The following is a 27968-nucleotide window of genomic DNA, read 5'->3' as shown; positions in this document are numbered from 1 at the left end:
AATATTTATGGGTGTTTTGTCAAACCTTTACTCTTGCAATTTCAAACGGATCTTCAAGACCACATGGATGTCTCTACAGCTTGACATTCTTAACTATTGACAATAACCTTTTAACAGGCCAGAAAAGCACATCTTTATAACGCCAATATATCTTTCCTTAAAGAAGTTTATGTCCATAGTCCTAAACTGTGCACCCTTGCTGTGTGCAGTGTTTACGAAAATCCTTGCGTACTCGGCGGACCAGGCACCCTGACTCGGTCATTCAGCAGTCTCGCAATGTGTCCCACTATTTAGTTCTTTTGAAGGACCCAAATCACTTAACTGTTTGGGTCACCTTATTAACGAAACGTTATTTACAACCCTGGAACGAAGGCTCAAATCTTACAATCCCATTCGTCGAACCATCTCACCAATCACTGTTTTTTACAAATAACAATCTGTCTGGATTGGTCCCTTTTGGCAACGCCTTCACGTCCTGAACTTCTTCCTGTGCTTGCTTTTCTGGCTGTTTAGAGGCGACTAGTCAGTCTTAGATTAGCTTCGTTGAAATATACTTACTCTGGTCAGTCTTAGATTAACTTTGTAACTATCAACTACATCAACACACAACAACCAGTATAACTAGTGGGATGATGATCTACATCCTTCATTGACCTGGACACACCAGTGTGGAGGACTCTGAGCCACTATATAAACTCTACTTTACAACAAAATTCTACTTCATAATATTAACTTTAGAAATATTCCACGACTGTAACAGGTTTTGGAAACGCCATGGGTCGACGAAGATTTACAACCTTTGTAAATAACTGTAAACAGTTTATATTTTACCCATCGCGCGTAACAATTCCATTGAACAATATTATAATTTACAATATTTACTGCAATAAACTAACATCTGACTTTAGTTCCGGATAACATAATATTAGTACGCCCGATATGCATTAACTGATTTGTTCAACTAATGGTTTTTAATAACTAATAATATCGAAATTGTAAAATATATTCTTGAATACATAAGGTAATTGGTATATAATGTCGGTAATAGTCTATTATTGTCGGTAACTGAACTATTCTCACAGTGGGTAATGAAATTGAACATAGGACTGTCATACATAAAAAAAAAACTCTTCCCGGGATGTTACATGTATTAAAGATATTTTGTGAAGCCATTGGTTCCATCTTGTATAAATTAAGAATCATTTTACGTACGTTTGCCATTTGTTAAATTTTTGCCGAAAGTAGAAGAAGCGAATAGAATAAGTTCGCGAACTCAGGAAACCAGGAGCTTTCATGAATTTGAGCCAAATTGAAGCAAAACTTGCCAAAGAAGTTCGCAGGAAAATAACGTTTCAATATACTTTCGGTGAACGAATTTCAAGTTAGTGACAACGGCAGCTGGCTTTTATGAAGTTGCTTTCGCGATTCGATACCCGGCACAATAAGTTCAAACAGACAATTTTGTAGGCGCAGTATACGTTCTTCGTTTGTGAACATACGCGAAACAAGAACGGTAAAAAGAAAATATCGTGTTATAAATTTGCTGATTCAACACTTTGTCGAACTACTCAAATATTATTTTTCGATTCCGTATACTTTCTAACATTTCTAACATACTATGCGTGTTTGGTAAGTTGGCACGCGAACGATCCTCTTATTTTACGGCTGTTAAATTATTAGATACGTGGAATAAATGAGAGATAAAAAAATTAAAAATTACTGTTCAATATCTTTTTTCATTGATGGTAGTTTTGGATGATTACTTTGCAATTTTTTTTATGACGGAAGAATTTATTATTATGCTTATTATGAGTGCCACTTATTTTTTTTTATGATTATACTTTATTAACATTATGGACTTTTTCTAGTAATATTTTTCTGAAGTAATGTTAGTACAATTCTAATGATATCAAAAATTTAGACAAGGTATTAATAATATTCATTAAAAGTAACAATCGTTTTTAAATAATCAACATAATTTCCTAACGCTTAATTTATTCCTTTTGTCCATCGAATTAAAAAATAGTAAGTAACAATAAAATCGAATAATAATAAAATACCAATACATTTTATCGGTGCAATATTAAATTACTTTCCAAATAAAGTTTCAAAAGTTGTGTTTGTATATAGCACTTACAAGAATTCTTTTCGCAGCTGTTATTAGGCTAGGTGTTCGCCAAAGATCTGATTACAGTCGAGAAACTCAATTTATTAATTTCCCAGGTGTATCTGACGCATGTTTTAGCACCGAGGCAGAATCGTGCATCGGTATCGAGTAAATTATATTCGCAACGAGGACGAGGGTGCAATTGCAAATTAGTAGGAATTCGCGGTTTTCCGCGTTCAGAAAATCCCACGGTAGCTGACCTGGCTGCTGAGCAAACCATAAACCTCGATTACAGGTGTAAAATCTATATATGTAAATGATCGTAACTGTATCTGCATTTACGAGCGCGAAAATGCAACCGAAACTGATTCATAAATGTATGTAGATACTGTTAAGACTTATTGATTTAAACATTCACGGAAAGTTTACTTTTATTAGACTTTATTAAATATTGCTAATTACGATGGATAGTTTACTTTACTTTTTTGGAAATATATTATTATCATTTTTATTGAATTGACAGTACGGTTTCGGTACATGTGTTGATGTTTAGAGTACAGTTATATAATGCCACCGTTCATGTAGCCGGTGAAAGTCGGTTTTGTGCATAGAAGTTTGCAAATTATTAAATTAATTAAAACTAAATTAAAATTACATATATAGGTTTCACAACATAAAATTTACAAAATTTCGAATTTATGAATCGTGAACAAAACACAGTCATTTACGACCACGCTTTACTTCCGTGGTTACTACACCACCCTATACGCTTGGTATTTATTTTCATCCTCATTACGTTTCTCTTTTTCCACCTATAAGAACCGCTCGATATCACTTTCTCCGCATCTTTCGAAATAAAGGCAGAAGTTTCAGGAGAAAGTATATTTCCATTCCTCTTGAACTCGTCAAATTGTCCATCCCTTAGAACCGTGGAAAAAACTTGGATTCCTTGAAATTCCTCGATAATTTCGAACCACTTAAACCGCCACTCGCGGGAAGAACAAATCGTTTCTTTCGCTGGTACAGTTTCACCCTAATAAACTAACAAATTTCTCGGAAGGAACTGTTTCTTAACAATTGTTTCGCGAAGTTTCCTCCGTGAAGTTTCCATTCGGTTCAAGGAAAATGCTTCAACTTCGAAAGCAACGCGGCGATACTTTCATTTGTATTCCTCGGAATATTTCTCTTCTTCCTCGACAAACCAAGCTGCCAGCGCAGCGGTTGCCGTATTTCATCCCCTAAAGCGTATCCGTTGTGCATCCCTTCGAGGATGCACTTTCGCAACGACAAGGAGTTGTGCCATGCAAACGAAATACCTGGCAACAACACCTGGATGCAAGAGTGATTCTCGTCTCTTGACGAAAGGAACATCCGCAAATCGAACACACAGTGAATTTCGAGAGGTTCTCTCGTAAATGAGGGTTCAATATTTTATCCGGGAACACGTCGATTTTATTGTAACTATGGTAACTGTTTTCTCGTCTTTTTTTAATAAATGGTAGTTTCCACCTAATTTTGGCGGGTGAAATCGAATGTGGGTTAATAAATTAGTTAACTGCTTATTTATGGAAATTGGTAGTTAGTGTTTTAAATGGTTTTTCAATTTATTGTTGGACGGCATGAAGATATAATATTTCAACAAGTCTCGAGTGTATTTGGATTTAGACATTACTAAAATCCTCAAATTTCAAAGTCCTTACATTTTTATATCCTCGAATTTCAAAATGCTATAATTTCGTGATTCATAAATTACAAAATATCCAAATCCTTTAATTTTCAAATTTGCATTCCCAAATTTCTGAAAATTCCGTAAAATTAAAAACTTCCTAAATTCGAGAAAAATTATCTCTACAAAACCTGTACATATTTTCATAATTTTCTTTCTCATTTTATAACACGCAAAGCGTAGAAAGAACGAAGAAAACTACGTTTCAAATGACCGAACAGTGTTGGAAATAAAAAGACTGGCAACAAAAAAGGTTCACCAGAAAATAATACACGCGACGCGTAAATCTCGAAAATAAATTTCTGTTCGTCTAGACACTAAGAGGAAGCGAAACACCGCGTAAATTTCGACATTGCAGCCGGAAAAACGATTTTCCTCGTCCCTGTCCCCGTTTTCATTTTATTTTATTCCATTTGTTCCTTTGTTCTTCTCTTTCGAATACATTTTCACGCGCTCTTTTATTCCGTAACATTTCTGAACCAAAATGTTTTGACCAAATTACCTTGAAAATTCACTGCTAACGACCCCCGCGAGAGTGCACGATTTTCGAGAATGGAAAAAATATGGGTGGGGAAAAGTTGGACAAAATGGAGCACCTAGCATTTGTCAATTGGCTTCTCTTGAATCAAATAATTACAGAAAGTTCAATATTTATATCAAACTTTATAGCTATGGTATACTATACAGAGTGGCTTACCACATTTTGCCATCTAGATTTGCATCATTATTATTACTTATAGCAAACAATGTTTCAGATGAAGTTGAATGGTTTTGAAAGGGGCATATGCTGGTGGTACATTTTTTTTGTAGGTGGACGCGTAAATGACATATGAAGGTCATTAATGTCTTTTTTACATGGAATCATATATTTTTGATTGTATCAGCTGATACTCCCCATATTCTTTACAAAAAAGTATTAATCTATTTATGTGAAAAAATCATTAGTTTAGGAGATATTTTAATTCTAACTTGTTAGGAAATCGTGACTTTCTGGTCAATATTATGATTTGCCCTAACTGAACAGCAAATGTTTTTCTACATGCTTTGAGAGGTCACGTGTCACCAAACGAATTGTGAGATTTTGTTATTTTTTTGTTACGCAGTAAGAGTGAAATTTTGTTTCTGTTACGTCTGTAATGCGATGAATACGACGATACGGTGAATTATCATTTCATAATGAAGTATTCTAAAGAAGAACAGATAGACATGTTATCAGTTTATTTTGAAGCAGAGAAAAGTGCTATACATGCAGAAAGATTATACACTACGGAGTGTTAGAGAGTCATTACTTTCTCGATTCAGAAAGTGTTCTGATGCAAATGGTCGCCACATTGAACCTTTTCTGTAAATAGACATTAAAATTAAAATATCTCCAAAACTAATGATTTTTTCACAAAAATAGATTAATACTTTTTTGTAAAGAATATGAAGGAGTATCAGCTGATGCAATAAAAAATATATGATTCCATTCAAAAAAAACATTAATGACTTTCATATGTCCTTTACACGTCCACCTACAAAAAAAAATATGCCACAAGCATATGCCCCTCTCAAAACCATTCAACTTCATCTAAAACATTGTTTGCTATGAGTAATAATAATGACGCAAATCTACATGGCAATAAGTGGTGAGCCACCCTGTATAGTTATTCAATATTTCTGTTTAACACTATTGGTATATGAATGAAAACTTGAATATGTGTCAGTACTATTGGATCAATCGATTATGGTGAAATGATCCCCACATATACGTTCTTGTATAGAAGTAGTGCGTGCGATAACAAAGCTGATCCATCCAAAGTGAAAATTCACGAAGCACCGTCGTTTCGGCGGGTTGAAGCACGATAGAAGTTCCACGGACCCTTCTGGAGAGTCTTTTCTCCAGGCAAATTACCGGCATTCACCGTTTCAATGCCGAAACTTTCCATTTATGACGGATATTCATCCGAGGCGCTCGAGCCTCTCCCGTTCATTGTCACCGTTTTCATTTCGGAACTTTTAAATTATACCTTACCTCATTAATGTCGTCGAAACTTCACGTGGCCGTTGGCTTCATTACTCGTGTTAATATCGGACCCTTGAAAAGATGTTAGATGTTAAGATATTTTCAAGTAAGTTTATGACGCGCACGCTGGGGAACCACTTTTTGAAGGGTTGTCTTTTATGATCAAGTTTTCGAAACGACTTCCTTATGTTTTCTCGTTAAACGGTGAAGTAAACCTTCAGGAATAAACGACTTTGATGCTTTGTGCATTGTGCCGGTTTTTGAAACTTCAGTAATTGATGTCAGGGTCGCTGGTGAAAATTTTTTGTTGGATGAAGTCAGAGATTTGGGAATTTGGGAATTGAGGAATGTGGGAATTGAGAAATTTGGGAATTGAGGAATTTTGGAATTGAGCTATAATATATTACTATGGTATATACTATATGCTATAGTATATTGTTCACATAAATCGAATATCTGGATTTTCATACTAAAATGTCAGTGATTTTGGACTCAACTCACAACAACCTAATTGCACTTTCTTAACCTAACTAAATGTAACTTAACTCTAAATCTCATAAGCTCTCTACTTCTACTTGATATCAGTGAAAATCACATACACACCAAACATAACATACGTGCAACACCTTATACAGACATATCCCAATCATCACCGAACTGTAACTAAAAGAAAACATATAACGAACTAGACAAAGGAGGCCATCTTCAGACATCGTTTACTATTTCGCCGCCAGTTATTTTGCTCCATCGCCGAAACAAAGACCGATTGTGTAATGCTAATACCAATGAGAGCAAACACGTGCATTGGGAATCATAAATGATTTCCCGCGGGATACTGCATCGTTCTTCGTATTCCGATTCCCAGTGAAAAGACGAAGACGGAAGGGAAAAGACGAAGGCTGTTAGAGAAAGGGGTGGTGTTCGCGAGAAGGAACCAGAGAAAAATATGTCCTAGTTGTGTATAGGCGAAGATAGGTAGCTGAGACATCAGAGGTTCACGGAACGGGGACGTAATTCCCTGGGAAGATGAATGTACGAGGCTCGATGTTGAGAGACGACAAGCGAAACTTTGTTTGAACGAAGAAACGTTACCTGACTGGAGAATGTGCCGTGAGTAGATAACATGCATTCCCTTTTATCACTTCCCGTGATAGGTGGATCGAATACGGTGTTTTAGCTACTAATCTTTCATACGCATGGTTAGCCAACGGGTTTTGTCTTTCTTTAACCCTTGCACTCCTATGTCGACTTGGCATTTCTCTTGGATCTTAAATCGTTCAAATAAATACAGAGTGTTAGGTAGGTTAATAGTTTATAAGGTATGATAGAAACTGATGATCAGTAGAGATAGATGATCAGTTTTCACTGTAGAGGCCAACGTGTTTAATGGTAAATCACCTTTCGAGTCCAAAGGGTCAATTATTAATTCAATCTGTATAGAGTATTATCACTGATTAAATTCTTATACAGCACCGAAAGATGCTTCATTGAAAATTTTTGTACAAGTGTGAAATTGAAAGACTGTATACAATGTGAGAAATTAAAAATCTTGCATATTAAGAAACACAGTAACAATCCTTGAAAAACACCGAAAGCTACTGAATTAATTTTTGCACAAGTGTATAGTAAAAAAGGTACGTACATAAGTAGCCAAAAGTTTCAAATGTAACGCAGTAAGAATTATTTTAAAAATGACAAGTCGTCAAAGTAGAAAGTCTTGAAAAGCAGCTGGATCGAAAATTGCGGTGAGATTAAAAATGAAGGAGGTGGCGAAAGATTTTGACGTAGCCGCAATCTCCTTTCCATGGCGTTTTTTGTCAAAGGCATCGACGAACAATTTCCTTTTTCGCCGCGGCGCGCCTCTCCGGAGTAGAATTCGATTTTAATGCCCGAAGATGGAAAGGAAATTTCGTATTATTTATATGCAGCCTGACAGCGCATGATACACGGAGCATATCCGTAGCTCGTGCGACAATGTATCCACGAGCACGTACTTCGGCCCGCTATCATGGTCGGAGCATTCGAAATTCATGGAATTTCACGCGGCCCCGTGTTAGCTGAAGATTGGACAGAATCTCGATGCTATAAGTTCCGCTCTGGTTGTGCTTCTTTATGAATACTTTAAAGCGATATCGCGTTTCTAACCGATATTTAGATCCTGCCATCCCCGTTGTCATGTTTAGCCAAAACCACTCGGGAAAACACATATGTATTTTATATATATTGGGTCCGTCCTGGAAGTCGTAGACCAGCTCGTAATAAGGATTAGGAAATTGACTGCGGGCTTGTGTCATGTGAGAGTCGCTGAGCAACGAGATATCGATGCCAGATTAGGTTACACAAGGTATACTCGGATGCATTCTTTGGTTAAGGAAAAATTCTTTTGGATAAGGATGAATTTTGCTTACTTTCAGTTTTAGGAAGTTCACTTATAACAATTTTTAAAAACTTCTTCATTTTCATGTTTTCGGATATACAAATTTACGAACTAAATCTTTGAATTCTTTAATATATAAAACTTGACGTTTCCATATTGTACAAGTTTCAAACCTCAACAACTTCGAGTTTTTATATTTCTATATTTTCAAAGTCTCAAATTCCAATGTTATTAAACTGTGTCTGAAATATATTTTTGGATAATTTTTGGATTTTCTTTTTTTTAAATGTTTAGATCTTCAAATTTCCGAATTTTTGTGTTTCTTAGTTTTCAAACATCATATGACTAAATTCCGAGTTTTTAATTTTTAAAACCTCAACATTTCGTAACACCTTTATTTCAGTGTTTTAGCAATTTTCTAGTTTTCAGATTTTCAAATATTTACATTTTGAAATTCATATACTTTAAAATTTTTGAATTCTCAAATTTCTATATTTCCAAATTTCTAAATTGTCAAATTCTTAAATTCGCAAAATGTCAAATTCCCAAATTTCCACATTCCCATATTCCCAAATTCCCAAATTCTCAAAATCTCACTTTCTAAATTTTCATATTGTTAAATTTTCACATTCTCACATTCTCACATTTCCAAATTCCCAAACTCCCAAATTCCCACATTTCGAAATTCTCAGAATCCCAAATTTCTAAATTTCCACATTCTTAAATTTCCACATTCCTACATTTTCACATTCCCACATTCTCAAATTCCTAAATTTCCAAATTCCCAAATTCCCAAGTTCCAACATTCCGAAGTTCTCAGAATTCCAAATTTCCACATTCCCACATTCTCAAATTCCTAAATTCCCAAAATCTCATAATCCCAAACTTCTAAATTTCCACCTTCCGAATCACTCAAATTTCCAATTTTCCAGATTTTTAAATTTCCAATTTCTCAACTCTGGAAATTGAATTTTTAGCATCATTTCCAACTCTCTAAATCTAGTCATTCCCAAATTTCCAAATCTCCAAAATACAAAATTCCAATAACCAATTCCCAAATTTCAAACTTTCCAAATTTTCTGTTACCCAAACTCTAAAATTCCCAGATCTAACTCCAAAATTTCAAACAAAATTTTTATATAAAATGTTAGAATTATGCAACGATTGAAGACGACAACTTTGAATTATTAAATGGATGTGAAGCCAAATATAATAATTAATTTATTTAAAATAATATTACAATAAACTGTTGATAACTGAATAATGACAATTACATGACAAGGAATAAAATTCGGGGCGGTGTTCATATTTTAAATAAACTAACGAGTAGTCTTTTGTCAATCGATTTATGATTAACGTTCGATAATTTGATATAGGTACTCTCAACATGAAACTATACGTATTCCCAATTTCCTATCCAGAATTTGTTACGAACTATCCGAAATAATCGAACATATCGAACGTTCGTGAACTCAAAATGTTACAAAAAACAATTAACGATACTGGATGGCTGTTCCCGGATACTAGGTCGATTGCCCAAGGGAAATCCTACGTTCGTCGATGGCGTTCAATCCCGTACGAAACCCCGATGGGATCCCCTAAGATCAACAGCCGTCCTGACGAAGATACCCGGAACGCGTGGGCCGGGATAAACGTCGATTATCGTATTTTAATTAAGCCTTTATTATGTGCCGGTGAAAAGTTGTTATTGGGTAATTATTCCGGCGCCAGGAAGGACTACTTAGCCAGCACTCGTTGTGGTGTACCAGAGTGGGTACTTAAATCTCGGTGTGGTTCGAGTGGAGGAGCGAAACCGTTGTCAAAGAAACCGCTTTCCATCCCTGTTTTTCTCCGTTTCTTCTTCTCCTCCTTCTGTTTCTCTTCCTCTGCTTCTTCTTCTTTGTTTGTTCCTTCTTCTGCTTTCTTGTTGGTACACTCAATAGCAAATCTGTGGAAAATATGGCAACGAGGAAGGGAGAAGTGTGTTAGAGGTTGATTTGTAGGGATTTTTTACGATTTGAAGATTTGATAATTAATTGGAAAGTTGAGAACATAGGAATTTGGAGAGTTTTTTGTCGGGCGAGGTATTGATATTCTCAAATTTCTCGTAAATCACTAGATTCTTGAATTCTTATATTTTTGGATCTCCAAATAGTCAGATTTCTAGGTCCATAATTTCCTAAGTTAACAAATGCTAAGGCTTCATAATTTCTTTGTTCTTTAGTTTTGACATTTCCAAATGATTTTATTTAGAAATTCGTAGATTCGCAAGTACCTAGTATTTTAAATACATCATTTCTCAAGTCCTAGGATCCCAAATGTCTAGATTAATAAATTTCATAGTCACAAATTCGTGGAACCCAAATGTTGAGATTCCCATATTCCTACTTTCACAAATTTCTAGACCTTCTAGATTCCCAAATTCGAACGTTCACAAATCCCTAGATTGACAAATTCGCACATTCGCAAATCCCTAGATTTCCCGCATTCCTCGATTCACAAATTCGTACATTCAGAAATCTCTGGATACTCAAATTTGTATATTAAAAAATTCCTAGATTCCCAGATTGTTGAATTCCTAAATTTCTGAATCCTTAAATTCCCCAAATTCCTAAATTCCCAAGTCCCTATATTCCCAAATTCGTATATTTACAAATCCCTAGATTCCCAAATTCGTACATTCACAAATCCCTCGATTTCAAATTTCATGTATTCAAATTTCGTGTAACAAATTGGTAAATTCCTAGATTTCCGAATCCTTAAATTCTCGAAATTCCTAACTACCTAAATCCGTAGATACCCAAATTCGTACATTAAAAAATCCCTGGATGCCCAGATTGGTAAGTTCCTAGATTTCTGAATCCCTAAATTCCCCAGATTCCTAAATTCTCAAATCCCTACATTCCCCCAAATCCGTAAATTCCCCAAATTCCTAAATTCGCCAATCCCGAAATTCACAATTTCGTACATTCAGAAATCCCTAGATACCCAAGATCATACATTGAAAAATCCTTAGTTTTCCAAATTCCTACACTACTAAATCCTTATATTTCCCACTTTTTAGATTTCCAAATCTCTACATATATTCCTATATTCTTAAATTCCTAATTTCGCGCATTTCTCAATCCTTAGAGTTTCAATCTCCTAGATTTCCAAATTTTTACATTCCCAATTTTTCTCTCCAATTTTTAATCCCTAGATTTTCAAATTCATATCTTCTCAAATACTTAAATTCCGAAATATCTTAATTCGCAAAATTCCTAGTATTTCAAATTTCCAGTTTACTAAATTCATTGATTTATTTTTTCTATATTCCTAAATACCTTGATCTTAAAACCCTAGATTATTAAACCCTCAGTTCCGAAATCTTCAGATTTACAAACTCCCATATTTCCAAATCTCTAGTCCGCACGTCTCTAGACTCTAAATCATAATTTACGCAAATTCTTAAATCCCTAAAGTCCAAATTTCCAATGTTCCAATAATCCCTAGATTCCTTATTCGGTAGACCTTCAATGTCCCTACCTTCTTCTATCAGTTCGTTGTTCCATTCTCAAACTTAACGAATTCACAAAGATCCGCAAAAATCACTGTAAAAAACAATCCCTAACAATACTTAATCTTGAGAAATCAGTACGACAGTTTCCGTTGGTTACTATATTTTCACTAGGGAATTCAGATTTGTTTTGGACTGTACATTGCCCGTCCTCGTTTTTCACCAAGCTCTCGCAACCATCTCATTTCACAACCCTCGTTCGGTCTGGTCTATCATGGCTGCTTACCATCGACAAACTTTAAATTGGCAGAGCGCATTCGAGGGTGTTAATATTGTCCCAGGGGGTGGTCCTTCGTCCTGCGGGCAAACCCGTGGGCTGTGACGGACGTGAAAACAATTTGGAAAGTCAGCTTCGATTTTTTCCTCGAATGGGGATGAACTTCCGTCGAGGGCGAATAGGAAGATCGAGGATGATGCGTGGATTTTTTGGCGTTCTTCGAGTAAATGATGGGAGAAGATTGCAGAATACAATGGATTCTTTTCTTCTTTCGGGAATGAAAGGAGTTATAGTGGGTTTCGTGATTGGTAGAATTTTTAGGCGAACTGGAAATGATGGAGTGTGAAGGATTATAGCAGTATAATAAGGTTGAGAATATTGAATGCAAGGAGTAAAGTTGTGAAGGATGAAATAATTTGTGCTTATGTGTATTTTATGCATACCATTATAATATGTGGAAAATTTGTTATCACTGAAAGAATAATTATTATTTATAAAATTTGTTGTTACATCAAGAATAAATTATTATGTAAAGAATTTGAAAATTCTGGGTATATGAGATATTGATAGAATGTATAAATGTAATTCACTTTCTTTAGGGCTCTTTAGATTTGTTGTTAATTATTGTTGCTTGCGGTTGATATAGTACCTTGGAAAATATTCTTGTGCTTTATTTTTTCATACTTTTTTATATATTATTTTTTTGGGTACTATCGCGATGCATCAAAATGCATGGTCCATCTTAGATTTTACCTCGAAATTTTCCATTTTTCAATTCAGCAATTTTGGAGTTTTGGAATTACAGATTTTGTAGATTTAGAAATTACCAAATTTGTGAATTGTAGGATTTGGAAATTAAGAAGTGTTGAAATTGTAGAGGAAATGTAGAGATTCTAGAATTTGGTTATTTGGAAGTTTTGAAATTTGGAAATTGAGATATTTAGAATTTAAGAGGTTTGGTTGTTCAACTTCTTAAAAATATGGAAATTTGGGAATTTAGAAATTAAGAAATTGGGAAATTGGGAAATTTGGAAATTTGGAAATTTGGAAATTTGGGAATTTGGAAACTGAGAAATTTAGGAATTTGGAAATCAAGAAACTGGAAACTTGGAAATTGAGAAATTGGAAAATTGAGAAATTAGAAAATTGGAAATTTTGGAATTTGACAATTTTTTTTTTTTAAATAGTGGTTTAAAGTCGCATCAACTACCCAGGTTATTAGCGACTGTTGACCAGTTTAGAAGGATAGGGTTATGGTCGGAAGTGGATGATCTGACATCACTTTTTTACAGTTGGCTGAGGATTCCTATAGTTTTACAGAATTTTAATAATGTGTCTTGATATGCTGTTGATGTGGCTGCTTCAGTGAGGTTGGTCGTGATGTTTAGTCTTCTTCTGGCGTCGTTATATTTTCTACATTTCAAGATTATGTGTCTGATGGTTATAGTTGTGTCACATGTATCGCACTTACTGGGGGAAACGTTTTCTAGTATGTAGGAATGAGTTAATTTAGTGTGTTCGGTCCTAATTCGAGTTATTGCCACTTGGTATCTTCTATTGTGTCTCGGGTTTGTTTTTAGGTCGTAGACTTTGTTGAGCTGTTGATGGACTGTGCTGGCTTTGTATTTTTTCCATGTAGAGTTCCATGACTGTTCCAGTAGTATCGCGATATGTCTGTTGATGTCCGCAGAGGTGTTTAATATCGGCTGGTTTTCGATGATTATAGTTGTTGCGATTTTTAACTGAAGGTCTGCCATGGTGTTTCCATAGATATCCATGTGGGAGGGAACCCATGCTATGATTATAGTTTTATTGTCTTCGATTCGTTTATTATATTTTTCTTGAATTTCTAAATGCATTTCAGTGGTGTATTTTATGTCTTGAGTTTTCCGGATGGTGGAGAGGGAATCAGAGAAGATAATGAACTTGGACTGGGGAGATCCGTTGATAAGGTTGAGTGCTGATAGGATAGCGTATGTTTCGGCTGTATGGATACTATTGTAGGGATGTAGAACATAACTGGATGTTTCTTCCTGAGTGAAAACGGCGGCTCCGGTTCCGTAGTTGTTTTTTGATCCGTCAGTGTAAATGTGGGTAAAATCAAGGTAATTACTGCAGAGGGCATTGAACATTTGTTTGAATCTCTCCTTAGGTAGGTTTTCTTTTCTGTAAATTTCCAGTGTTGTATCAATTTCAGGTGTCTGTAATATCCATGGGGGTATTTTGTGCAGTCTGGTTTTTTTCATATTCGGGAGCTTAAATTGAAGTTCTTTCAGGTAGTTTTTAACTCTCTGGTGGAGCGGGAAATTTCCAGTTTGATAATGTGATTGGTGTGTGACTTTCGAAAAAATGTGTGAATGGATAATTGAATTTGTGGATGTTAATGCCCTTACAGCGTATTTTAAACTTAAAAGTTTTCTTCTATGTTCAAGAGATGTTTCTCCAGCTTCAATTAGTAAGCTTCCTATGGGAGTTGTATGGAAGGCTCTTGTCATTATCCTCAGTCCTGCGTTATGAATTGTATCAAGTTTTTTAATGATGTTTGTCTTCGCTGAGTTGTATATTACCGATGCGTAATCTATTTTGGATAGAATAGTTGCTTGGTACGTTTGTAGAAGGACAGCTTTGTCGGCACCCCAATTTTTGCTTGCAGATGTTTATAAGGTGTTCTATATGATTCTTCCATGTGAGTTTGGAGTCAAAAAGTACACCGAGTATTTTGGTGCATGTGACAAATCTCAGTATATTTGTACCCAGTTTTAGTATCGGTGTTCGGGATTCGTGGTGCTTAAAAAACAGTATACATTCGGTTTTGTTGGATGAGAATTTGAAACCATTTTTATTCGACCATTCATAGAGTTCGTCGAGGGCCATTTGGATGAAATATTGGCTGGTATCAATACGCTTCCCCTTGCATAAAATGGTAAGGTCGTCGGCGAATATTCTTGTGATAACGGGCGTTCTGGTGATTTTGCCTACATCGTTGATGGCTAGTAAGAACAGTGTTACACTTAATACTGAGCCCTGTGGCACACCATTCTCGATTTCTGTTTTTTGGCACAGGGTACCATTGTAGCGAACTTCTATGGTTCTGTTATTAATGAAATTTTTAACGAAATGCCACATGTTGCCAGTAACTCCTATTTTTGTAAGATTGTTTAGAATTTGATGCCTCCAGACCATATCGTAAGCTTTTTCGATGTCGAGGCTGACAACGAGTGCATGTTGGTTGTTTGCAAAAGCTTCTCGGATATGTGTTTCTAAACTGACTAGATGTGACATAGTGGAATGGCCTGCCCGAAATCCAAATTGATTGCTAGAGATCAGTTTATTGTGCTCGAGGAACCACTTTAACCGGGCATTTATGATCTTTTCCAGTATTTTACACAGATTGCACGTAAGGGCGATTGGTCTGTAACTGTCGGCTTTAGTAAGGTCCTTACCGAGTTTTGGTATGGGTATGACAATAGCTTCACTCCATTTTTCCGGGAACATTGATAATTTTGGAATTTGGAAAATTGGGGATTTGGGAAATTGGAGATTTGAGAAATTGGGGATTTGGGAAATTGGGGACCTGAAAATTTGGGGTTTTGGGAAATAGGGGATATGCAAATTGGAAATTTGAGAATTTAGGAATTTCGAAGTTTGGGAAATTGGGAAATTTGAAAATTTGGAAATCTGGGAAATTGGAAATTGAGAAATTGGAAAATTGGAAAATTGGAAAATTTGGAATTTGGATAGTTGGAAATTGACAAATTGGAAAATTGGGAAATTGGGAAATTGGGAAATTGGGAAATTGGGAATTTGGAAACTTGGAACTTTGGGAATTTGAGAATTTTGGAATATGCGAATTTTAAAATGTAAGGTTTTGAAAGTCGGAAAACTACAAGCTGATAATATTGAAATTCCAGAATGAGAAAATTTTGATCTCTGGACAGTAAAAAAATCGAAATTTAATAATTTGGTACATCCAAAACTGAAAAATACCACAATTCTATAACATGAAAATTTCAAAATTTCAAAACAAAAATTCGAGTACTACATGCGAATATACTTTGACTCTGCAAGTGTCAGAAAATAGGAACTGTAACATGGCTTTATATCCAGTTGTTAATTTTGACGTTTCATTCAATTTGAATTGCACGATTTCAACCAATCGATCATCAACGAGCATTCTATTACATTCTTGGTATTGCATTAACGTAATAACAAACATTCCTGTGACGGTATTGTCGCTACGTTTATCAAAGGCGAGATTCGCATTGCACTGATCTTGCGGTTCCTCCGAGACGATATTAATTATTCCACAAAGAGCACTATCACAGCATGATAGATAACTGCGACTACAATATTTGCAGACTCCTTCCGTGATAAATATGCTTATTGATTTTGCATTATCCTTCCATGACGTTCAGTTTGATGTATTTGCTTCAGCATCTTACTTTTAGTTCAATTTCTTACGGAACCGTCTGTCGATGTTCCTTCAAAGCTTTGCCTTGTATCAGATGGCGGATTTCGTGGTACAGAAGGTCCGACATGATTTGATATCATAAAAGCAACGCAAAATTCCAATTACGCCAATCTGAAATTTCAGCTTTCTGATTCGTTACATAATAATTCATTCATTCTCCATTCCTGGTTTTACCGACTGAATTTTTGTAGAAACTTTTAACCGAATGAACATTTATTAACAGAATATTTTAAACATTTAATTAATTTTCAAAGGAAATTACACACGTCTTTAACAATTGAGGGATAACATAAGACTGACTGAAAATTAAACGATCATTCACAGCAATGATGCGTTTTTCAACGAACACACGACACCACTCGCAACCCCCACTTCAAGGAATAACTATAGTCATTAACCAGTTAACTGTGGCGATCTTTTTGCAAAGCGCGCACCAGTGTTTGTCTTGATCAAGAATTTATGAATCCATCTCAAATCATTTACACTTTTTATTTGTTTATTTCATTTCGTGTTGACCTCTAAACATTTTAAACATATTACAATTTACGAATATAATTTAGTTTTCGCCAAAATTACAATTTAAATATCAAATTGTAACAAAATTTTACGCATAACGGATATATTCGTCATGACACAAAATGTTGCCACATCTCCATGACGGATATAGTCTTCAAACACACTTAACTGGTTAACGAGTCACATAAATAATACAGAACCAATAAATGTTTACAACCGATTGTATGAATAATTTCACTTGCTTTCATTTTACAGACTTGTCATTACAGTTTTTATTAATAATTGTCTATTCATAATATTTTATTGTTGACATAATTATTTGGGGATTCGAATTAGAGAGTTGCAAGTCGTCTGAAAATGGATTTTTCCATTTTGTACCATTTTTCTTTTTATCGTTGGTCAGACAAGCAAAACGAAAATAGTACATCCATCAGACATGTAGGACAAGAAAAATTTATGTTAGATGTAGAGTAACGACAGTGTATTGTCACGAGTAGAATGAGAACAGTACAGGGTCAGACAAGTAGAATAAGAACAGTACACTGTCAGAATAAAAGGACGAAAATATTGACCAAATAGATTTCACTGAATATCAAATTTATTATATGAAGTAATTTATCAATAATTGTAGTAAATAATGTATATGAATTTTGATGCATATGAAATGTAACAAGCAACAAGACTGTATTCATTGTATATCAGTTATAAGCTACAGATTTAATGAAAATTAATGTTTATATATTTTATTAACATTTATAACACAAAAATTATTGAAACAAACAATTGATCATTCGCTTACAAAGAATAGAAACTGTTAGTTTGAGTTTTATGAAATTTATGAAAAATGTAAAATTGGGAAAAAATATTTGTTGTAGGAAAAATTTCAAATACCATTTGTCTAGGTTTCGAACACTGAATTTTTCTATGATAGATTTAAAAAAATTTTGATTAAAATTTACTTTATAATCTATTTATGTATTTATTTAGTTTCTAATTATATTAACTGTTGCTTTTATTAGAAATCAACAATTCCTTAAATTTCACCATCTTTTTGGATCAAAATTTATGTGTTGGAAAAATGTGAAGTTTAATATTGAAATAAAATAAAATATTATGTTAAATAAGAAATTGTAAATAACTTTTCTTTAAATACAGAACACTGTCAGAATACAGAACTGTCATTAATTTACGTAATAATTTAATAATATAGAAAATTCGTGAAAATTTTAGTTAAGTATGTCGAAAAATTCGCAGATAAAAACATTCATTTCTCTCGTCCTTTATAAAATTCGAAAGCAGTAAACATCTATGCAATTTCAACGGGAACAACTACTAAAAAATATCGTAAAACGTGTTTTCAGAGGACGAAATGTTTGACAGTTTGAAATATTGCAAAAGGAAAAATTATTCACTACAAGATTTCAATTACGGTTACGCTTTACAACGAATTTCAATCTGTTTTGAATTTACAGTAACCAAAGAAACTATTATAGAGTACAGTGCTTATCTTATTTAGGACGTGAAAGGAACAGTTATTGTTGAATTCTTGGTGTGTAACAATGCTCACTTTATTAAATTCAATTACTTCTGTTAAATACCATTATTCTTATTGTTCGGTTCGTACATTTAAATGGACGTTTCTGTAACTATTTATTAAAGGAATAATGCATTAAATGACTCAATTGCGAAACAAATTAAATATATTAGTTCACTGAAAACAGCAGTGACACATTTTTTATTTTTAAATTTTCAAATCATCGAAATCTTAAATTCTTTGTTATTCAAATGCAATCTTCAAACTTATTAATTCTCAAATTCTCAAACTTTAAATTACAAAATTTCAATTCTAGATTTGCAGGTTCTTAAATTTTTGAATTCAAACCTTACCAAATTCTAAAATGTCCAAATTTCCTAGTTTCCAAATTCCAAATTCCAAATTCCAAATTCCAAATTCCGAAATTCCATATTCCCAAATTCCAAATTCCCAAATTCCAAAGTTTCTAAATTCCCAAATTTCCGAATTTCCAAATTTCCAGTTTTTGAAATTTCCAAATTCCAAATTCCCCAATTCTCAGATTTCTAAATTTTGAAATTCCCAAATTTCCGAATTTCCAAATTTCCAGTTTTTGAAATTTCCAAATTCCAAATTCCCCAATTCTCAGATTTCTAAATTTTGAAATTCCCAAATTTCCGAATTTCCAAATTTCCAGTTTTTGAAATTTCCAAATTCCAAATTCCCCAATTCTCAGATTTCTAAATTTTTAAATTTCCAAATTCCAAATCACCAAATTTCCCAATTTGTACATTCTCAAATTCTCTAATTCCTAAATTACCAAATAGAAATTTGAGAGTGTATAAATTGGGAATATACAAATAAGTAAATATAAAAACTTGAAAATATAGAAATTGTGAAATACAAAATTATAACGTAAAAATATGAATCCACACAGATATGTAGCAAATATTGCCATAAAAATTCGGAAATATAATTCGTACGTAATAACCAAATATATCCCTAACGACATAACATTATACAAGAATTTTCATTTCGCTATTCGTACCGTCATCTTTCATCCGTTTCATTCGTAATATCCAGCGCGTTTCGTAATTTATTTTCAATTATTCGTGCCATGCCATTACACGGTTTCATAAGATTACCAGAACAATGCATGGAGAAAGAGAGAGAAGGAGGCAGGGTTTTCCGACAGCGACAGTGCTCTGGCGTTTGTTTCCAATCCTCGATAATTCCTGATTACGAACGACAGTAGGGCGCTGGTTGGCTGGCTGCACGATTTAAAAGTAATTATGGCGGCCTTATTTATGTCGCCTCGGGTATCGGCTCTGGGTCGCATTATTTCATGGGGATTTAGGGCGGGCAATTAACAGATAAAATCTCCCGCTATTTTTCTGCCTCCGGGCACCGGCTGGAGTCTCACTTCCGGCGAGGGATGTCCGGCCAGTATACGCCGCTAACAATTTATACAACCTTAAACAGCCCTGCTTAAGGCTTTTTCTTCCCTCTGTCGTCCTTTTTTCTCGCCTTCTCTTTTATCGTGGCCGTCGCTTCTCCGTGATCCTTCTTGATTTATCTGCGATTTTAATTCTCTTTAGCATTGCTGCAGAAAGAAGTCGACCCTTGCTCGTTTGCTACCGCCTTCGCTCACTTTTCTCATCTAATTTAACAAATTTCTTTTTCTTACCTTTTACCATTCTTCACACTTTTTTATTAGTACTCACATGACTTTACTAAACAATCCTTGTATCTCATCGAACCCGATGGGATTTTTGGAACATTTCTTTGTTATGAGAAATAAAGAAATATGTGATATTTCGGATTTTATTCAGTTTCTGTACAAATAACTAGTGATAGACATTTTATAACTCTGTTAATAGATATTTAATAATTTTGCTAATTCTTGTAATAAATATTTAATAACTCTGTTAATTTCATTAATAGATGTTCAATAATTCTGTTAATTAATATGAATGATTATACAGTGCATGAGTATACCAACCCTCTTTATTATCATTAATCTGTGTTTTCGACTAATGGCCAATATTCATTAAATATTAATTTGTAATGTATAAAAAGTAATTACATAACAAAAATTTATTATATCAAAATATTCAGCTGATTTGTATACAATTTTGAGACGGTTCATAAATATGCCGACCGCTCAATGAAAAATAGTTTCATAATGTTTTATGTAGGAGAAGACGTAACGTATCAATTGATATCAAAAATTTGATCTTAATGTTGAGACGTTGAATTTTAAATAAAATCCAACACTCGTGACAAATATTATAAAATGAATGGATAAAATTGTTAATCTAAATTTTAATTTAATTCTTAATTTAAAATAGTTGGAACTGTACTATGTCCATCGCCATCGCTTAAATACATGGTGTTAAAGTGTGATACGGCATGAAACATCAATTAAAATTTCAATTTTACAACGGATAATTAATATTTAACTTGCGTGACACTAACAAATGTTCGCATTTATTTCCGCAATTTCAATCGTCGTCAGATGAATCGAAACGTTAAGTTAGAACCTTAGCGTTTACTCGAGCGCTGGGGCGTTTCAATTATTCCGTAATTGAAGCAGTCGTTAACATAACGTCGTTTTTCCTCCGAGAATGGGCATTATACGACTATTTCCTCGGAGGAACCCATGAAGCAGGACGTAACAATTTATGCACCACTAAGCAGCCACGCTTAAGTCGCGTTCATTCGCTGGCCGCCCTCTTTTGTCCGGAATGTTCGTCGCAGTATCCTTTCCGGTTTAACGTTTTGCTCTAATTATATGTTTTTCCCCGGGGAAAACATTCCCACAATAAAGCCCCCACGGGTTTATTGACGTGCAGTAGGAATTAAGGACGGCCACTATTTGTCCCTATTCTGTTTTCGTTGTTCCCTGTACGGCCAAGAAGAAGGTACACCATGATTTCCTGGGTATAAGCGTGCACGAAACGATCTGTGGAAGATGCAGTTCGTTGCCGCTCGAGTATCTCATTTTTGAGCCACTCGACGAGCTGAAGTGGCGGAAACAGCGCTGATGTTCCTCAAGGATCATAATGCAAAAATAGTGAGCAAACGTCTCCGAGAATTCTACTGTCGCGGTTGTTGCACAAGCTTCTTCGTCTCAAACAAACCGCTGTTTATTCTCGTTAAACGACACAGAATTACGTTTATGGATAGAAACGATTCAGTAGGAAATTGGCCGATTGTGTCTGAATGAAAGTTGTTTCTTCAGGTTGGATGTGCTGTTGTAGCAACAGTAACCACCTCTTGTATTTGAGGACACTGAACCTAAGCTCTCTTGTTGAAAAATTGTTTTAAGGTATTTATATCAAACATACGGCTGTAAAATTTGTTCAACTGAAAGATAGACATTTTTAGATTGATTGTATAATTTCTGCTGTTTATTATAGATGATGTATTTCGAAAAAATAAGAAAAACGTCGTGAAGAGAGGGTTAGTTGCGACGTAGTCAGCGAAGCAGCTTATTACAATAATAAAACATAATAATTTATTAGAAATTATTATAATTTCTTGTTACGTATATTTTGTTACATGACTCCTGTCAATGAACCTACAGCTATTTAATCGTCAAAAATTGTTTTCGATAATTGAATTCAAACATTTCCTCTTAATAATAATATAAGTAACTGAAGACTTGATTACAGAACGAGGAAAATTTCACCATTATTGATTAACAATACTGTAGGATAGGAGGGTAAGGAGAAAAACACACGGGTATGTTTTAACAAAAGGAGATTGACAATATATATTTAGGAATACACACAAAAAACACACAATACTTCGGACGGCGCTACTTTCCGTCGAAGTAACTCGCAGGAGCGCAAAACTACGATTGACCCGCAAGCATTTCGCACACGCCAAGCGTCGTTAAAACAAAAGACGATCGCTCGTTGATGGAAAAAAACCGATATTAACGGTCATTCTATGGAAAAAACCATGATACCTCGTGGAAAAAATCCTACAATACCCTGTATCCAATATTTAATAACAGTATCATGAATCAAATAAACGATAACAAGAATAATGACGTAGACAATTTCAAATAGAAGAGTTCATTTCGACAAATAGTTACTGAAATAGGTTTTCATGAAAATCGGTCAACTATTTTCAGGAAAATAGTTCATTTCCACAAAAAATTGCAAAACTTGAATATTCATACTTTTTTTTAAATTTCAAATTCGTAGAATATTTTTCCTAGGAAAAGCAGATTTGCTTTCAATTGTACTATACATTTTCTATGGTTTTCAATAGAGATATTGAATTCCGTATACGGGCCGAGTCAAGATGTTATGACAGGCATAAAACTATTTTGCACGTTGGTTTATCGAGCTCTGTCGCGTCAAAGGAGGGTAAATCGAACGTTTTATGGGTTGGTTGCCTATTCTCAGACTTCCTATTTCGGGGATGGATGTTTGAGGCAAATCTTTATTGTTCTATATTCGCTGTTATAATCTGTGAGAGGTGAAACTGGACGCCATTACGTAAATTGTTTTTCGGCCATAAGTGGATTTTCGTGATGGAATATGTATTTTTTGTCTTTTGTTTAAAAGATTAATAAAGTTTGTTTACATTTGTATAAATAGATGTGTAAGTTATTACAATAGAATTTATTATAATAATAGAAGGGTATCTAAGGATATACTTACACATTCTTACAAATAGTAGGTATATTTACATTAATACGTATACTTATTATAAGGAAAATGAAAATATATAAACAGGCTGATCGATTGTTGAATATCTAGTTCACTTAAATTTTAAATTAATGTTAATATCAACATTCGACCTCATTTAATAAATTTTTAATAATTTCTTAATATTTTTTAGCATCTCTTTATTTGTATGATCATAAAATTATTTAAAATGAAATGCTATTGAAATAAATTAATGAAATATTACTGAATAAAATGTTATGAAGTGAAATGAAGTATTATTGAATGTACTGAAAGGAAGTTATGCAAACTTTTTTATTATTATAACAAGGTCTTTTATATTGTCAGCTATGGAAATTCGTACAATCATTGTATTCGTGCACTAATTTGTGTAACTTTGTAATTAAATTCAGACTTATCTATACAAATATTTATAATATTTAAGTGTGTCAAGGTGATTAATTATCCATTCAAATCGCGCCAAGTAAAATAATTAATTTTGATTATTTTTGTTTTGTTGCAGGTGAGACGTTTATTTTAATTGTGATTGATATTGACGTAGAGTTGAAATATTTAAAGTGGTAAGTAATTTTGCATTATATTCTTGAAATTTAATATTGAATTTATTTCCTAGTGTTAAATTTAGTGAAACTAAAAATTTATGAATTTCTAACACTAAAAAATTTGTGAATTTCTGTCGCTAAAAGATTTGAAAATTAGAAAGTCTGCAATTTTATATTTTTTAATTTTGAATATTTCAAGATATCTATAATCTGAAATGTACAAGCTTGCAAATTTCTACATGCATCAATTTAAAATTTGAAAATTAAAATATTAAAAAATTTGTTTAAGTTAAATTAAATGTTTAAATTAAAAAATTTCTAAATTTGTGAGTTTTTCAATTTCCAAATTTGTGTATTTTTCAGTTGAAATATTTGTGAATTTTTATATTTCAATATTTCAAAATTTCGTGACTTTTTAAGCTTATTAATTCAAAATATATTTCGTTACAATAAATATCAGCATTGATACTTATGACAGGTTAATAAATTCATATTTCTCTGTGACAAAATATCGCAGAAATTTTTAGTCGGATACCTAATATTTCATGCAAGAAATACGAGTTCAATATAAATCGCGAAGGCTATCAACGGCTGATTGACGATCGAACATGAGGAACGACTTATAAACGAAATCATCGTCGAATTTTAGATGCAAATGGCTGTCAGGGTGGCGTGCGCAGAGTTAACAAACATTTGTTGATTATGTATGCACGCATCGCAACGCAATAATTGTGAGTAGGAATTAATAATTAATTCACCGAACGGCATGACAGTAATATGACAAGCGGCTGGATTTGTCGTACGATCGAAATGTTATCCCGTTAACGAACGCGATTTACAATTAAATATTATAATAGATTGCCGTCGCTCGTTCCTGCGACGAGTGTTTTTAATAATTGATTCGACGATTGAGCTTGCAAATAAATTCTTGCCGAATCACGCGAATTGTCGATCGTTTTCGAACCGCTCTGTTGACGAAAAGCACACGTTCTAATTTGTTAAAACAAACGATGAATTTCATTTTTCCAATCTGGATGCCGACAGTAATGCGTATTTTGTTAATTGTTAATTAATTATCGACGTGTCGAAAGAGAATGTTCCCGTTGCTGCCTTTAAGCGGTTTATCGAGACTGAAAGGTATTTAAACCTTTTTATTAGCTCGTATCGAAATTGACAGGAAATTTAATATATGCACGATTATTTAATTTAATGTAAATAGGTATTGAGACAATAGCTCATTTCGTACGTTTCGATGAAAGCGGCGGAAATATTAACACGATAAATTATTAATATATTGACTGCCATGTTTTCACATGTGAGTGACGCTTGAATTTCTATTGACGCTGTGACCTATATTATTATGAACTCTCACTGATTTACATAATTGAAAACTTAATTCCTGTGATAAATAGTTGAAATTGTGGTTAGTAATATAAATATAGATACGATTTCTTGAGAACAGAATTTTTAAAAATTAATTTTTTTTAGACCGTTAAATTGAAAAAATAGCAAACATACGAAGCTTCTATACTTCGGATTTTCATCTTCGGATTTAATCTCCTTCACTCGAAAGTATCGAAGCTTCAATAACTCGAAGATTTTACCGAAGAGTGACTGTACACTGCAGCATCCTCAGATGACTCCAGAATAAGCAAACTTGAAGCATCCCATTCTACTTATCTGAACGTTCGATACGTTGAGGGTAAACCGTGTATGGTTATGCATAAAATAAAAAGGGAAAGGAAGGAACACGTATCTTTTACATCGCAGTTATGGTAAATGCCGAGCGTGCAGCCACCGGAGAATTCAGAATCTCGAAATTTCATAGCCCCGGGTCTCAATTATGGGACAAACGTTTCCCCTCGAAACTGTCGATGTAAACAGCGATTTTCTAGCCGGATTGTACACAGAATTAAAAGCACTCCTGAGTACTCGTTCGAACGGGTCGGCTGTTAGTTTGCCATTTCAGGAACGCCAATATTTGCCCGCTTATCGTTTCCTTGGAGCATCCTTTTTTCTCACGTCTCGTCCGTGGCAGGTGTAGGGGGTTATCGGCGATATGTATCGAGTAGCAAGGCATGCCGAGGACGTTTTCATTTAAATTTGTATCGAAAACGAGTGACAGCATGTATACCGAGGAGTCGTATCGGAGAATCCTCTCTGTCGCTCTCGACGATGAAGCAGAATGAGTAATCAAGGCGACCCGTTGCTCCGTGGAGGATGGTTTATCGAATGATTTCAAGTGAAATCCGTTTATGCGTGAACAGTTCCGTCGAAACGGGGGTTAATTTCGCGGCAAATATTTGCACAACTGATTTCGTTAAATATTTCCGATCGTACTTCACCGATTTTTACCTGGCTACGATCATTCGACAAAATGTTAACCCACTGTAATTCGATTTCTTTTGTTTGTATTTACTGAGAGAAGTTGTGAAAGCCGATAACGGTGTATAAATTAGATTTTTATAAACATTCGTTGTCGGTAAATAACTGGTTGTTTGAGCATTACAACCGGTAATTATGACACGATATTTGACTCAATATTTGATTGCATCTTATTATTACGTTATTTGGCTTTCGTACTTTGATGCTCGACTTTATGGATGGGATGGTTAGTTCGTTTCAAATGGCTGATGATATATTGATATTTCGTTACTTTGTGGTTGTTCTGTTTTATTGTTTTACTCTTTTACTTGTTTACTACTTTACAGTTTTACAGTCTTATAGTTTTACTATTTGACTATTTTACAATTTTTTTATTTTGCTATTTTGTTATTTTGCTATTTCACTATTTCACTATTTCACTGTTTTAATATTTTACTACTTTTCTATTTTACTATTTTATTATTTTGTTATTTTGCTATTTTGCTATTTTGCTATTTTACTATTTCGCTATTTTACTATATCAGTACACCACTATTTCACTATTTCGCTATTTCTTTGCTTAGTATTTTGCTACTTTTATATTTTACTATTTTATTATTTTGCTATTTCGCTATTTTGCTGTTTTGCTATTTCGCTATTTTACTATTTCACTTAATCACTACTTCACTATTTTACTGTTTTACTATCTTAACGTCTTACTATTTTATTATATTACTATTTTACTATCTTACTATCTTCTTACTTTATTACTATTTTGCTATCTTGCTATCTTGTTGCCTTATTACCTTATTATCTTACTAACATACTCTCTTGTTACCTTACTACCTTACTATTTTAATACATTACCATGTAACTCCTTTACTATCTTGCAGGTGTGGTAATGATTATAACTCGCACTCTTCATGCTTAAATATATTTTTGCTGTTTACAGGCAGCAACTTTCAAACCTACTACTTAAAATTTTTATGAATTCTTTTGTTATTATTTCTCTATTAAATTTCTACTATTGTCAGCTCTACTGTGTTTATGCAACATATGTAACCCTATAAACTTACTTAGAAAATATTTATTTTATATTATTATTATATATTAAACCGAATCACCGAAAGGCATGTTTTGAGCGCAAAGGATTAATGTACCCGTATATTGCCTACACCATAAGAAGGCCACTTTTGTACATTCTTCTAGGACATTTATATTAGTCAACTTTATGATATAAAACAGTAAACGTGTTAGTAAGGTTGCCGGTAGAAGATGATCCAACAACTTTTTGCTGCCACAAGTCCGCAAGCTTGCGTGCCTTTGACACGTGTCTAACCCCAAAACAGGAAACAAAAATTGAAGCAACGCCGTTCGACGTCTTGACGTCCCTCCTCTAACTGCTCTTCTTTTTCCTCGATTACAAATAGATGTCAATGCCAGAGTCTGCGGCCTTCTTTTTCCTTTGTCCCGGGGATCATGGTAATTGCAGCCAAAATGACCGGGCTACTCGTAGTCTCGTCGCTGGAAATCGACGCCCATCACGGTGGTTAGGCATCCGGCCAAGCAGAGTTCAACGAACTGGTCGAGGCCGTTCCACGAACGATCCCCGTTTTCGTTCTGATTCCACGGGATCATCCTGCCAGCATCGTTTCGCTCTCACGGATCGCGTGATTCCCTTTCCGCTTTCGAACTATCGATCTTGCCAGTACAAACGTATTTTCTGCAAGGATCAAGTTTGCCGCTTTGTTAGCCAGTCTATTTCTTTGTTCGTTTGCTAGTTCGAATATTCGTAGGATTTGAGCTAGATTAACCCGTTGATTGCCGTTGTCGAAATGGATTTCTGAAGTACAACGTTAAAGCTCTTG

General features: G+C 34.2%; 1 protein-coding gene and 1 long non-coding RNA gene across 2 annotated transcripts in view; both read left to right on the top strand.

Annotated features, from left to right (window-relative positions):
• Nucleotides 1-27968, top strand: part of LOC100874918 (mind bomb 1) — a 488386-nt gene that overhangs the window by 381709 nt on the left and 78709 nt on the right. The window lies entirely within an intron of this gene.
• On the top strand, nt 2025-26439 carry LOC143265195 (uncharacterized). Its single transcript, XR_013039428.1, has 4 exons — nt 2025-6948; nt 23697-23754; nt 24254-25159; nt 25225-26439. It is a non-coding gene; the product is annotated as an uncharacterized LOC143265195 (long non-coding RNA).

Source organism: Megachile rotundata, chromosome 1, assembly GCF_050947335.1.
Source record: "Megachile rotundata isolate GNS110a chromosome 1, iyMegRotu1, whole genome shotgun sequence".
Lineage (NCBI taxonomy): Eukaryota > Metazoa > Arthropoda > Insecta > Hymenoptera > Megachilidae > Megachile > Megachile rotundata.
Note: the sequence above shows the minus strand (reverse complement) of the source record. Positions and strands in the feature narration are given on the sequence as shown.